Genomic DNA, 14,763 nt, shown 5'->3' with positions numbered 1-14,763 from the left:
GATCTTTTCCGTATCTATCTGTGGAACTTTGAATCACTCGATTTGGATCTGCACACAAGATTTGGCGGATTTTACAAGTTCGTACCAGAATCTGAAACAGCAAGATACAGAAATTACTGCAAGGTTTTGGACGAACTTTGCTCAAGAACTTCAGATCTGAGGATAGCTCAAACTTCTCCATGCTTGGACCAACATGCACCTGCATCAAGATCCAATCTTGTGAGAGGAGAAAGGAGAAATAGGGCTGGATTCATCTATGGCTAGGGGAGAAGAGAGTGAGAGGGAAGCTCTCATGGTGAGGGGAAGCTTGAGGGAGGAGGGAAGCTTCATCTTGGTGGATTTCCATGGCCATGGCCGGCCATGGGAGCAAGGACCAGCAGCAGCTCGTGGGAGAGAGGAGGAGGAGAGTGTGAGGGAGTGGAGAGAAGAGAAATGAGGGCCAAAGGTGGAGGGGTGGCCGGCTAGGGGGTTTTTATAGAGGGAGAGGGGTGGCTGCCTCCTTTTTTCATTGGCCAAGGAAGGTGGCTGCCCATTTAATTGTTGGGGTAGTTGGGAGGCAAGGCTTGTGGAGGAAGGAAGAGAAGAGGAAGGGCTGGCCGAAAATCTTGCCATGGCCGGCTCCTTCATGTGCCAAGCACAAGTGAGCAATGTGAGAGAGAGACACAACATCAATGTGTATAGACCAAGGTATGATGTTGAGAAGATAATATCAATGAGTGACTTTGATAATGATAAAAATAGGAGTAGATACATATAGATAAAAATGAGTATGAAGGTGACATGTGCCATGTGCCATGAGAATAATCTCCACCACTTTGGTGGAGACCAACTTATGATGAAGATAGTTCCCAAGGTAGAGTTAATGAATAGAAGTTTTCATTTGATTTCAATCTTGGAAATATTGGGGTTGACCACATGCAACAATGCATGAGCATGGCAAGGTAGATGGGTGGTGAGGGTGTTTTAGACAATGGTAGAGCAAGGTGAAGAGAGATGGAGAGTGAAGTATCCATATACTCACAAGTATGAATATGGTGACATAAATCATCAATTTATGAGGTCAAGATGATGATGGAAAAGAATAAAGGATTGAGATGGGTATGATGAAATATAAGTTGTTCTCCAAATAAGAGGTCAATTGAGAGTGATTTGAAAATATCAAATGATCTTCTACATGATCAAGAATTGGGGGATGAGGGGATACAATTTGGTAGATCAGAGAGATACACAAGATGTGCAAGAGTTGTCATTTGAAATAGAACTCAATTGAAAAGTATTTGAAACACCTCAATTGTCTAGGGACAATTGGGAATGAACTCAAGTGGAATGGAGTTTGAAAATGTTGAGAGAACTAGTTGGAACATAGGAGTTCAAAATGTTCTACTTACTTTCTCAAGTGAAGTAGAGTTTTCTCAAATTTAAAGAAATCAAGAAATGGTATAGGTACCATAAACAAGCCTTTTGTTAAAAGAATAAGGCAAGATAGAAAATAATGTTTTAGAAATCAGTACTTGGTAGAAATGGGATGAGAAACAAAACCCATTTCAGTTTCTTGTTTTCTTTGAAGAAATATCTTGAAAAGTTTTAATAAAACTAGAAGTAGTTTTGTCATCAAAACTAGAGACGGAAAATCAATTGTGTTTTTGAGAAAGAAAACTAATTTAGGGAGAAGTGTTCTCAAGGGTAGAGGGTGGCTACAAAATGTACCCATCATTCCACTCTTGGTTTTGTGAAGATTAAACTTGAATAAACACAAGAGGTAAAATTGAAGGAAGTGATCTAGTGTTGAATCATTGAATAGGGTACAAGATCAAGTTGAATATATGAGCGGCGAGGATTTACTGAGACATGCAAGACGTGGAGGTTGAAGAGGGTGTTGCATAGATGAGATCCATGCATTGAAGTCAACAATAACAGTTGTGGGTGCTTAGAGATCAATTGCCAAAGTCTGGACATTTTAAGCCTGTCAACACAGATGGTCGACATGGCCTCAAAACAAACAAGGATGAGTGGGTATAAGAGAAGGATGTGATGAGGGGTAGATGATCCCAAGTTTTGAATTAAGGATGATTGAGCTATCTTGTACTACAAATAGAAAATCAAGATGGCACACTCATGTTGCCATCAGAAGGAGAGTTTGATGTAGTAAGAAGGAAAACAACATTTCCTAAGTCACACATGTGTTTTATTTGGTGAGTTGCTGGTTTAACCACTAGAGGTGTTGTTCTTTGAGGTGGCTCAAGACAAAACTCAACAAGCAATCAAGACAATACATCTACCAACAGATCAAGGAAATTCATCACAACAACCAGATCAAGGCAATTCATCTAATTAGTCTTTAGAAAAAGTTTTTGTTCCCCCTAATTTTTGCAATAAGGACAACTAATCAAGGTTGCAAAAGTTGGGGTGTTACAGATCTTCCACCCTTAAAATAATCTCGTCCCGAGATTACTGAGCGCAGAAATAGAGGGGTTGTAAAGCTTAACGAAAGTTAGACTCCATCCTTCTGTAGATGCACCATTGTAGAGAAGGTCGTTGCTTCATCTTCTAGCAGACATGATGGATTCCTGCCGATGGCGAGCTTCATGAAGAGGTTGACTACTCCCTGCAGATGTTAGACTTGTAGCTTCTTAACGACCCTAGTGGAGCTCACGACTCAGAAAATTTAGTGCACTCCAACGGTGCCTTAGCGGGGTTGAAAACTTTTTAGAGTTAGCTTAAATTTAGTGGAGGACGAAGACTTCCACCCTTAAAAAAATTTCGTCAATGAGGGGGTTTTGAAAACTCTAAGCTTCAGCCACGGGTCTTTGTTGGGCGCTTTTTGGAGAAGTCATTGATCTCGCGTCTTGAGAAGAACATCTTCAGAGGTTGATGTGTAGTCCACGGCTTCAAGAGGGGTTAGTGCATCCTACGTTTCCAACGGTGTGTTAGAAAGGTTTAAAATGTTAGGGTTAGCTCCAACTTTTAGTGGAAGACGAAGTCTTCCACCCTTAAGATTTTTCATCGGGTTCTCGGAAAAACTCAGAGCTTCTGCCTTGTAGTTCTGTCTGGGGCTTCTGAAGAAGTCATCGGTCTTCCTTGTTCAGCTGAAGAATCTTCGGGGGCGACGTGCAGACCACCACTTCAAGAGGCACTTGCGGTGTTAACTGAGCCATAGGGGATGCGCGGTGAGTTAGTAAGTTGATGAAAGTCCTGGTTGGTATCCACATGAAGCAACAACAGAGGTCGTCGAGGACTATCTTCAGCTTGACGGTCGGTGCGGACTTGTATCAGTTAAGAAGTGAGCGGGTAAATTACACCTAATCTTGAGTCCTGAGGTATCTTCAGGAGCTTCACTTGATGAGGACCGGATGAACAAGGTGATGTAGCTTGGCTTTGACGCTATTGTTCACTCAACGGGTTAGACGGTGTGTTAGGGGGGTATTTTGAAGAAGATATCCTAGAGGTTAGCACGACTATACTCCAAGGTTAGACCAAGTTAGTAAGGCTTCTCGCAGAGGTGCAGTCACTCTTGAAGGTAGGGGCTTCTGCTTTCTTGGCGTAGTGGAGATGCTTCAGATGACCTTGAAAGTAGTCGGCGTAGGTAGGGGTCTGAGTTAGTTTCCCTGATGGTTGAAAAACAACTGCTAACGGGTTTAGAGTTAGAGTCTTTCGTTAATCTACCCAACTAACTAGCAGTTAGCAATACATCGGCGAGGCAAACTTTAATCCTATCATGGCATGCGACACCCATACAATCATAACCAGAGACAAAATACCACTAACAGAGGCTACTGGTATTTTTCCTAGATGCACAGTAACAAAACAAGATCAACACAATTGGAATCATTCAAAAATATTTATTTTTCAATTTTTGAGACTCAAAATACTAACCAGAAACAGTGATCAAGTTTTATTTACTAAAAATCGCACAAAAATCCTAAAAATACAAGGTCATAGGCATCTGAAAGATAATTTCATACTGGTTCTAGTACAATTTGAATCACGTCAATCGGAGCTACCAAACTATTTTTATTAGCAAAACAGTATACTGGCAGATTTCCGTTTTTAATTTCTGTTTTACAAATTTCAAACAATTAAAAGGGCGGGAACGTCTAAATAGCAAGACATACATGCACACAAAAAACAGATAAAATACGCCCACGCAACACACTTAGGGAACTACAAGCAATCAGCACACCAAACAAGGCACTCTAAGTATCTAGAGATACCTAACACGTGGGGGTAGCTCAATCAAAGTGATCGAGTTTGTCCTATCCATCCTATAGGTTTGGGGGCTGGTCACATATGTTGGCGTCTTCATCTTGTTAACATCATCTTTAATAAGGATTCTCGAAGCAGAGGGTGGTGATGCGGCCTGGTGTTGAGTCGTCGATGTTGAAGTGGAGGCGAAAACTGTGTAGAACTTCTGATCTCAACATCTCTGTGACGTGAGGTCTTCAGAGGGGTAGCTATTGAGGAACTCCCAAGGTCGACAACTTCTTGTAGCTGGCCTAAAAATTACTAGTCAAGAACTGAGGACTTGATCCCTGACGACTGCAAAAAGTGTGAGTCCATGGAGGAAGAAGGTCAGCTCCTTGACAGACTTTGGTGACAACCAAAGGCATGATCTTATTATCCCTTTATGTGCAGGACTAAATCGGCGTTCGATCTTCAATTGTTGTCGTTGGAGATACGGGAGTCTTCCTGAGGGATTGAGCCAACTTCGAGTTCGAGTCTTCGGTCTGAGTTGGGGACATCGTCCAACATGTAGGTTTGAAATGGATGAGACAATAGAGTAAGAACTTTCAAACATTCATAAAGCGGAGGGGTAAGAGTTTAGAAGCTTTGAATAAATAAGAGGAGTAGAAGCGATGCTTCCGACTAAAGAAAGAATTACTTTGTAAATAATTTTTCCCAAGTACTTGTTTCCTAACTAACGTCCATGCTAACTAAGGTCTCCTACAGTCAGGATAGCTCTGATACCAGCTCTGTGGGGACCCCGAACTAGCTGTCCGAAATTCCCTGTTATGTATACAGTTCACGATCCCATGATCAGTGCGTCGTGAACACATAACCGAACTGATATCAAATTACACCATCCATTACAAAGCGGAATAAGAAAATTACAACATGGTCACATGACCAATACTAACATAATGGCCTCGAAGGGCTTAACTAAACATCAGAGTAGCAACAACACTTCAGCAGCGCAGTACCCAAGTCATCTGCCATAACCCTACAGGCAACTGACTGGGAAGACGTTCCTAGCTCGCATAGACGTCGTCAACTCCTTCTTCATCCGTCGGGTTCCTCCAAGTCTGGCCAAGTAAATAGCCAGGGACAAAGCCGTGAGTACATTTGGAATTGTACTCGCAAACCATCAAGAAAGATGCTAACAAAGCTAACTAAAAGAGACAAGAGATGAAGAATAGTTTCTCTTGTGGATATAGCATGTGAAAGAGAAATAGTTTCTCTGGTGGATATGGCATGCACAAGAGCGTCAGTTTCTCTTGTGGATATAGCATGCCGGCATCTCAAGTGATGCGGACACTATGGTGTTTTAGGGACAACTAGCTATCCTTCTAGGAGGAAAGGTAGCATGCCACCATCTCAATTGATGGGGACGCTTAGGAAGTTCTATGACATATCTACATCCTTATTGAAGAAGAGTTAGCATAAGGCCATCTCAGTTGATGGGGATGCTAGAGAATTCCTATGACATATCTATATCTTTATTGAAGAAGATACTTCAAAAGATATCTATGACATCTCTATATCTTTGTGAAGGAAGAGTTCCTCTTCAAGAAACATTAGGAAAGAGTTCCCCACATGGTCTCAATTTTCCCACGACCATCTCCATATGGTCAACACACGCCCATTTTCTGTACCTTTCCGGTACATATCAACACAACACTTCCTTTGCAAAGCATTTGTCAAAACAAAACGCAAGCCCCGGTAAAGGTAGACCTTTGCAACCCATCCATGACCGCGGATGCGGCTATTCGAATAGATTTAACTCTGCAGAGTTTGCACACTTTCCCCACAACTATCCGGATATCTATCGTGTGGGCATCATCCCCGCATAACAACATATGCCACGACGGATACCCGGACATAACCTTTCGCCCATCTCCACTGGCACGAGTCCTTCCCTGCGGGCTTACCCCTTCCCGGCACCCCGGCAGCATACCTCCTTTTGAGCGTATCTCCGGCGCCATGACAGAAGACCCTCAGTAATCGTCCAGCTATCAGTTAAGACAGTGTATTGCCTCCTCCAGAGCGCAACCCGACGTCGGAGGTCGTCATGACCCTCCCTAGAAAGTTGTGAAGGTTGCTCCTGCCAGCTTCAACAAACTACGGGCTAAGCCCCGTGCCCATATTGGGGTAGAGTGGTTGCGCGATAAAAGTTGGGCTGGTGTACACTTATACGCAGTGCTCCTTTTTAGAAAACATTTCTTTTTCCCCCACAACACCTCGGTTGTCAACCAACCTCCATACACCTCTTTTCCAAACATCTTTATCAAGATACTTTGCTTTCATAAACCATACACTTGGATTATCTCACCCAAGGTTTTCATAAACATTTACAACAAGGTAAGCCTTGAGGGGTTCCCAACCTATAGTTTCATGAGTTTAACTACTATTGCACTACGGCCGAGATGAGAGTCATCGCGCCATAGACGGTGTAAAAAGAGTAATGGGTGGATCATACTCGCTTAAGGTAAGCATGTATGATGACAACACAAAGAGGAATATAATCTCAGATTTGTGGTACTAACTATACAATTTGGATAGTGGAGAATCACTACCCAACCAACTCTCCAATAGGGTACACGGCATACTCCTCTCAAGTTGAGAATTACACCAAGATCATGACATTGATACCTCTAAATTACAAAAGTGGTGAGTGTGGTGTAAGTTACTATCTTGAGAGGGAATATGCTCAAGTTGAGCATACAAGATGACCAAGTGGAATAGCACGGCCATGATACCATGCATCCCATAATCACAACGACAATAGTGGAGTATCACCACTAGGGATTACCCCACTTGCAATCACTCATAGATGACATAAATAGAGAGAATAACACACATAGAATTAAGGTGCTTTGGATATCAACAAATGACATCCAACTAGACACCAAGTCAGAGATCAAAAGATGGCTTGCCTTGGCTTATTTGTCCCTGTACTTCTTCAACTCCATCAATATAAGAATTCCAACAATATAAATAATCTTCTCATCCGGTTCCACTTCTTCTTCTTCTCCGTAATTGTTCGCATCCAGTTGGTTTCATTCCAAAATTCTTTCCCAAGCTTCTGGTTTAATTCGACAAAGTCAGATCTGACCAGATTTTGATCTGTGAACCATTTCAGTTTCAGGAGGTCAATCGAAGTGAAACCACCGCCAAAATGAAGGTATTGAAGAGGGCTTTCACCACGGACAATCCGTAACGAATTTGAGGATGAGACCAACGCCAAGTTGTAGATCTTTTCCGTATCTATCTGTGGAACTTTGAATCACTCGATTTGGATCTGCACACAAGATTTGGCGGATTTTACAAGTTCGTACCAGAATCTGAAACAGCAAGATACAGAAATTACTGCAAGGTTTTGGACGAACTTTGCTCAAGAACTTCAGATCTGAGGATAGCTCAAACTTCTCCATGCTTGGACCAACATGCACCTGCATCAAGATCCAATCTTGTGAGAGGAGAAAGGAGAAATAGGGCTGGATTCATCTATGGCTAGGGGAGAAGAGAGTGAGAGGGAAGCTCTCATGGTGAGGGGAAGCTTGAGGGAGGAGGGAAGCTTCATCTTGGTGGATTTCCATGGCCATGGCCGGCCATGGGAGCAAGGACCAGCAGCAGCTCGTGGGAGAGAGGAGGAGGAGAGTGTGAGGGAGTGGAGAGAAGAGAAATGAGGGCCAAAGGTGGAGGGGTGGCCGGCTAGGGGGTTTTTATAGAGGGAGAGGGGTGGCTGCCTCCTTTTTTCATTGGCCAAGGAAGGTGGCTGCCCATTTAATTGTTGGGGTAGTTGGGAGGCAAGGCTTGTGTAGGAAGGAAGAGAAGAGGAAGGGCTGGCCGAAAATCTTGCCATGGCCGGCTCCTTCATGTGCCAAGCACAAGTGAGCAATGTGAGAGAGAGACACAACATCAATGTGTATAGACCAAGGTATGATGTTGAGAAGATAATATCAATGAGTGACTTTGATAATGATAAAAATAGGAGTAGATACATATAGATAAAAATGAGTATGAAGGTGACATGTGCCATGTGCCATGAGAATAATCTCCACCACTTTGGTGGAGACCAACTTATGATGAAGATAGTTCCCAAGGTAGAGTTAATGAATAGAAGTTTTCATTTGATTTCAATCTTGGAAATATTGGGGTTGACCACATGCAACAATGAATGAGCATGGCAAGGTAGATGGGTGGTGAGGGTGTTTTAGACAATGGTAGAGCAAGGTGAAGAGAGATGGAGAGTGAAGTATCCATATACTCACAAGTATGAATATGGTGACATAAATCATCAATTTATGAGGTCAAGATGATGATGGAAAAGAATAAAGGATTGAGATGGGTATGATGAAATATAAGTTGTTCTCCAAATAAGAGGTCAATTGAGAGTGATTTGAAAATATCAAGTGATCTTCTACATGATCAAGAATTGGGGGATGAGGGGATACAATTTGGTAGATCAGAGAGATACACAAGATGTGCAAGAGTTGTCATTTGAAATAGAACTCAATTGAAAAGTATTTGAAACACCTCAATTGTCTAGGGACAATTGGGAATGAACTCAAGTGGAATGGAGTTTGAAAATGTTGAGAGAACTAGTTGGAACATAGGAGTTCAAAATGTTCTACTTACTTTCTCAAGTGAAGTAGAGTTTTCTCAAATTTAAAGAAATCAAGAAATGGTATAGGTACCATAAACAAGCCTTTTGTTAAAAAAATAAGGCAAGATAGAAAATAATGTTTTAGAAATCAGTACTTGGTAGAAATGGGATGAGAAACAAAACCCATTTCAGTTTCTTGTTTTCTTTGAAGAAATATCTTGAAAAGTTTTAATAAAACTAGAAGTAGTTTTGTCATCAAAACTAGAGACGGAAAATCAATTGTGTTTTTGAGAAAGAAAACTAATTTAGGGAGAAGTGTTCTCAAGGGTAGAGGGTGGCTACAAAATGTACCCATCATTCCACTCTTGGTTTTGTGAAGATTAAACTTGAATAAACACAAGAGGTAAAATTGAAGGAAGTGATCTAGTGTTGAATCATTGAATAGGGTACAAGATCAAGTTGAATATATGAGCGGCAAGGATTTACTGAGACATGCAAGACGTGGAGGTTGAAGAGGGTGTTGCATAGATGAGATCCATGCATTGAAGTCAACAATAACAGTTGTGGGTGCTTAGAGATCAATTGCCAAAGTCTGGACATTTTAAGCCTGTCAACACAGATGGTCGACATGGCCTCAAAACAAACAAGGATGAGTGGGTATAAGAGAAGGATGTGATGAGGGGTAGATGATCCCAAGTTTTGAATTAAGGATGATTGAGCTATCTTGTACTACAAAGAGAAAATCAAGATGGCACACTCATGTTGCCATCAGAAGGAGAGTTTGATGTAGTAAGAAGGAAAACAACATTTCCTAAGTCACACATGTGTTTTATTTGGTGAGTTGCTGGTTTAACCACTAGAGGTGTTGTTCTTTGAGGTGGCTCAAGACAAAACTCAACAAGCAATCAAGACAATACATCTACCAGCAGAGCAAGGAAATTCATCACAACAACCAGATCAAGGCAATTCATCTAATTAGTCTTTAGAAAAAGTTTTTGTTCCCCCTAATTTTTGCAATAAGGACAACTAATCAAGGTTGCAAAAGTTGGGGTGTTACACGCGCCCTCCCGACCTCCATCGCCACATGCGCCGCCACCGGTTGTGCACCACATGCGTAGCACCTCCGGCATCCATGTCGGACCCCGCGAGCGGCTTAACTTGGATGTGTCTGTCAACAGGAATTCACCGGTTCCTACCTCAGCTCATGCTTCTCTTAAGGATCCCAACTGATTCGATCCCATGACCGTGGAGTACCGCGCTCTTCTCGGCAGCGACACTTGGGATTTCGTGCCTCCACCTCGGAACGCTAACATCGTCTCCACCAAGTGGGTCTTTCGCAACAACCTCAAGCCCGATGGCTCCCTCGACCGCTACAAAGCATGTTGGTTGCTTCGTGGCTTCTCCTAGGAGCAAGGTGTCGACTTCGACGAGATGTTCAACCTGGTTCTCAAACCAGCGACGGTCCTTGTCATCCTCTCCCTCACGCTCTCCCTTCAGTGGGAGACTCGCCAGTCTGACGTCAAGAACGATTTCCTCCACGACAAGCTCGCCGATGTCGTCTACTGTCGACAACCCACAGGCTTCATCAACTCCAGCCGTCCCGAGCACGTCTGTCAACTGAACCATTCGCTATACGGTCTCAAGCAGGCTCCTCGTGCATGGTACCAGTGCTTCGCGACCTTCATGACCTCGAACGGATTTACGTGTTCTCGCTCGGACACCTTGCTCTTTAGTGTACGGAGCGCACAATCTTCCTCCTTGTCTACGTAGATGACATTGTCCTCACCTCTTTCTCATAGCACCTACTCGATAGGATCACGGCCTCTCTCTGCTCGAATTTGGCATGACGGACATGGGAAGCCTTCACTACTTCATCGGCATCGCGGTCACCTGCGAATCCTCTGGCATGCATCTCTCGCAAGCCAAGTATGCTACGGGGATTCTGGACAAATCCGGCATGACTGCCTGCAAGTCCGCGACCTTTTCGCCGACTCGACTGAGTACCGGAGCCTCGCCGGGGCGCTCCAGTACCTCACCTTCATGTGCCCTGACATCGCGTACAACGTTCAGCAGGTGTATCTTCACATGCACGACCCTCGCGAGCAGCACCTCACGGCTATCAAGCGCATCTTGTGATACGTCAAGGGCACAATTTCTCATGGACTCTAGCTTCACTCGTCTTCGCCGGACTCCATGGTCACCTACACCGACACTGACTGGGCCGGCTGCCCCGACACTCGACGTTCCACGTCGGTCTTCTGCATCTACCTCGGTGACAACCTCGTCTCATGGTCTTCGAAGCGGAAACACACGGTCTCCCATTTCAGTGCCGAGGCTGAGTACTGTGATGTGGCTAACACCATTGTCGAGGATAGTTGGATTCATCAACTCCTCCATGATCTTCATCGGCCATATCCTCCTGCTATGGTTGTATTTTTTGACAGTGTTAATGTCGTCTACATGTCCACGAACCTCGTCCAGTGCACTAAACACATCGAGATCGACCTTCTATTCTTTCGCGATCATGTTGCATGGGCCAGGTCCGCGTGCTACATGTTCCCTCGTCTCGGTAGTTTGATGATATCTTGACAAATGGTCTTCCAGCACCGTTATTTCTAGATTTTCGATCCAATCTCAACGTCCGTCCTCCTCCCGTTGTGACTGTGGGGGAGTGTTAGACAGATATGTCACGTAGAGTGACATATCCCCTAAATCGTGGAGAGTCCTTATTTGTATGAGCAATGGAAAATGCCCAACTGTGCTCAATCTTCTCACACCATGTGCCTCCATTAATGCAGCTCCTCCATTTAAGCCGGGCGATGCACTCGTAGCTTGATGGCCCACAAGTATAGGGGATTTATCGTAGTACTTTCGGTAAATAAGTGTGTCGAACCCAACGAGGAGCAGAAGGTGTTCACAAGCAGTTTTGATCAAGGATTCACTGTAAATACAAGCAAACAGGTTCTCAGGAGTTTTTGATATTGCAAATAAATAAAGTACGAGTAAATAAAAGACAATAATAATAATTACAGCAAGTGGCCCAATCCTTTTCAGAGCAAAGTACAAGCCGGTTGTTTTACTTATGATGTCTAAACGTTCCTGAGGACACACGGGAATTTCATCAAGTGCTTTCGCTTCACGCATCTGAATAATCTTTATCGGTTTGGTAGGTGTTGTGTGGGTGAACCTATGCTAATGCACTACCCCAACTTGGACTAATGCATACGTGTGATTATACCCCTTGTAAGCATCTGCAAATACAAGAAAGTAATTAAGATAAATCTAACCACAACCTTAAACTTTGAGATCCTACACTCCCTCATGCCTTGGTTTCCCAACAGGGGTTTAAGTTTCTGTCACTCCAGCAACCCCACAATTAGTAGCCAAATACACGATGCATTCTACTAGGCCCATAAAGGTGAAGTATCGTGTAGTCGACGTTCACATGACACCAATATAAGAATAGCACCACAACTTAAATATCAAACCATTAAATATTACTCAACATAATTCCAGTTTAACATCTTGACTTCTCCCATGTCCTCAAGAACTAAAAGAACTACTCCCAAGACATCATATGGATCATAATCATAGTTGATATAGTGATGAATAACAATCTTGACATAAACCTTATTCCAATGGTTTAACTCGATAGCATCAACTACAAGGAGTAATTAACACCGAGAAAGTTTCCCCTATGAACTAGATAAGATCAAACCCAAGATGTTACAGCAGGACGAAGTGGAGATGGTGGTGTTGGTGATGGAGATGATGATGATGATCCCCATGAAGTCCAGCTCGATGACGGTGATGATGGTGACGATTTCCCCCCTCCGGGAAGGAATTTCCCCAGCAGATTTATCCCTGCCGGAGAGCTTTTCTCTCTCTGTTGTTTTCCACCACATCGCGGCGGCGGAATACTTCTGTGATCCTCCCCCTCGTATTAGGGGACGGATGACTATCGGCATTGCTGTCGTCATGACACAGCCTCTTTCACTTCTCGTAGAAGAAGGATGGAATCAAAAATGGTTGAATGAACCAGCCTAAGTGGGTTCAATTCTAAAGGATAATCATAGTCTTTGTTGCCTCGGTTGTCTACCGCTCTGTGGGTTGCTAGATTGGGCAGGAAAAAAGGAGTTATCAAGGAGTATGGGTGGTCCGTTTTTGCATCAGTTACCTTGGTTCGTAAGTACCCCTATTCTATTTGCTCAAAGGTCCAAAGTAAGATGCTTAACCCATGACATACCTTTCAAACTGTTTTGTTGGCTCCGAGCATTCTAAAAATAGAGTCATGCCTGGCGAGGCACTACCTTTGGGTGATGTACGACCGAGATCTTGTCAAGCGCACTGGATCTACTGTGGATATTCCTGCGGGAAAGGCCATGTTAGGCCGTGTGGTCGACGCCTTGGGTGGCCCCCATTTCACTTTACCAACCCCATGGAAACTCCCTCGAATCTGGACGTGCGCAGGGGCCTACTCCCCTACGTGAAAAGTCTTTAAAAGCTCAAAAGGAAGGAATACAATCGACAGAACGAACATCCTCCATTCTTTCAGTACCTTCAACAGTATAGATATGTTTAAAGAACTCATTCGTCATCCCACACATCTTCTCTGAAGGCTCTCGGTTACAACACCATCCGACCTATTAAGGCTAGTTATAGTATTCTTATTTTTCCGTCTACTTGCTCTCTAATGGAAGAAACGAGTATTCTTGTCACCATCAGTAAGCCACAGTACCTGTTACCTCTGTCTCCACATTATCTCTTCACGGTGATGTTCTTGGGGGGATGAAATATGCAAAGGGACGCTGTTAGAGGTGGGTCAGGGCCACTACACCATGCCTAGGCGCGACCAAGGTGTGGCCCACTCCTAGGGGTGGTGTGGGCCCCACCTAGCCCGCCTCAGGCTCCCCTTTTGGCTTCCTCTGGCATCTAGAAAAATAGGAACTTCTGGGTATTTTCCTAGAATTGCTGATCTTCAGAAACATGGTATCTTGACGGTCCTTTTTCTAGCAAAATTCTGACTCCGGCAGTTAATTCTTCAATTATCATCTCTAAATATGAAATATATCAGTGAATAACAACAAATTATGATATAAAATAGCGATGCAATTTGTAAATATCAACTCCCCCCAAGCTTAGACCTCGCTTGTCCCCAAGCGAAAACTGAACTCAGTAAACCAGACCACGGGTTTATGGAGTGAACTATCGATAAACATAATTCAGACAAGAAGCATCACACTTACCAATACACAAGTCATTATAGACAACAACTTCCTCTTATATAACTTAACTTGCAATGAGTAAGGGTGTCACTAATAGAGGTGCACAGAGAAAATCATAATTGGTGATGGAAAATTATGATATAAAATAGTGATGCAATTTGGACGTATCAACTCCCCCAAGCTTAGACCTCACTTGTCCCCAAGCAAAAACTGAACTCAGTAAACCAGACCACGGGTTTATGGAGTGAAGTGTCGATAAACATAATACAGACAAGAAGCATCACACTTACCAATACACAAGTCATTATAGACAACAAATTCCTCTTATATAACTTAACTTGCAATGAGTAAGGGAGTCACTAATAGTGGTGCACAGAGAAAATCATAATTGGTGATGGCAAACTTTTGTTCTAGGTCAGATAACAATTAACAGATTGTACTTATCTTTCAAGCAGAGTCTTTATATTAGAACTTATTATAGAAATCACGTGCTTAATCATTACAGTCTCTTTACAGTCGTTGATAACTTTCAAGTTATATTCATTCAGATAAAAGCATTGGGTTCCACAAGGAAGGATAAAAGACATGACTGAATACATCAACACACATAAATGGCTGGATCACAACAACTCAAATGCTTTCTTGAGATAGAGGGTAATAGGTTTACTGACTCAACATAAAAGTAAAAGATAGATCCTTCGCAGAGGGAAGAAG

This window comes from Lolium perenne, chromosome 7 (assembly GCF_019359855.2).
Source record: "Lolium perenne isolate Kyuss_39 chromosome 7, Kyuss_2.0, whole genome shotgun sequence".
Lineage (NCBI taxonomy): Eukaryota > Viridiplantae > Streptophyta > Magnoliopsida > Poales > Poaceae > Lolium > Lolium perenne.
This window is presented reverse-complemented; position numbering follows the sequence as displayed.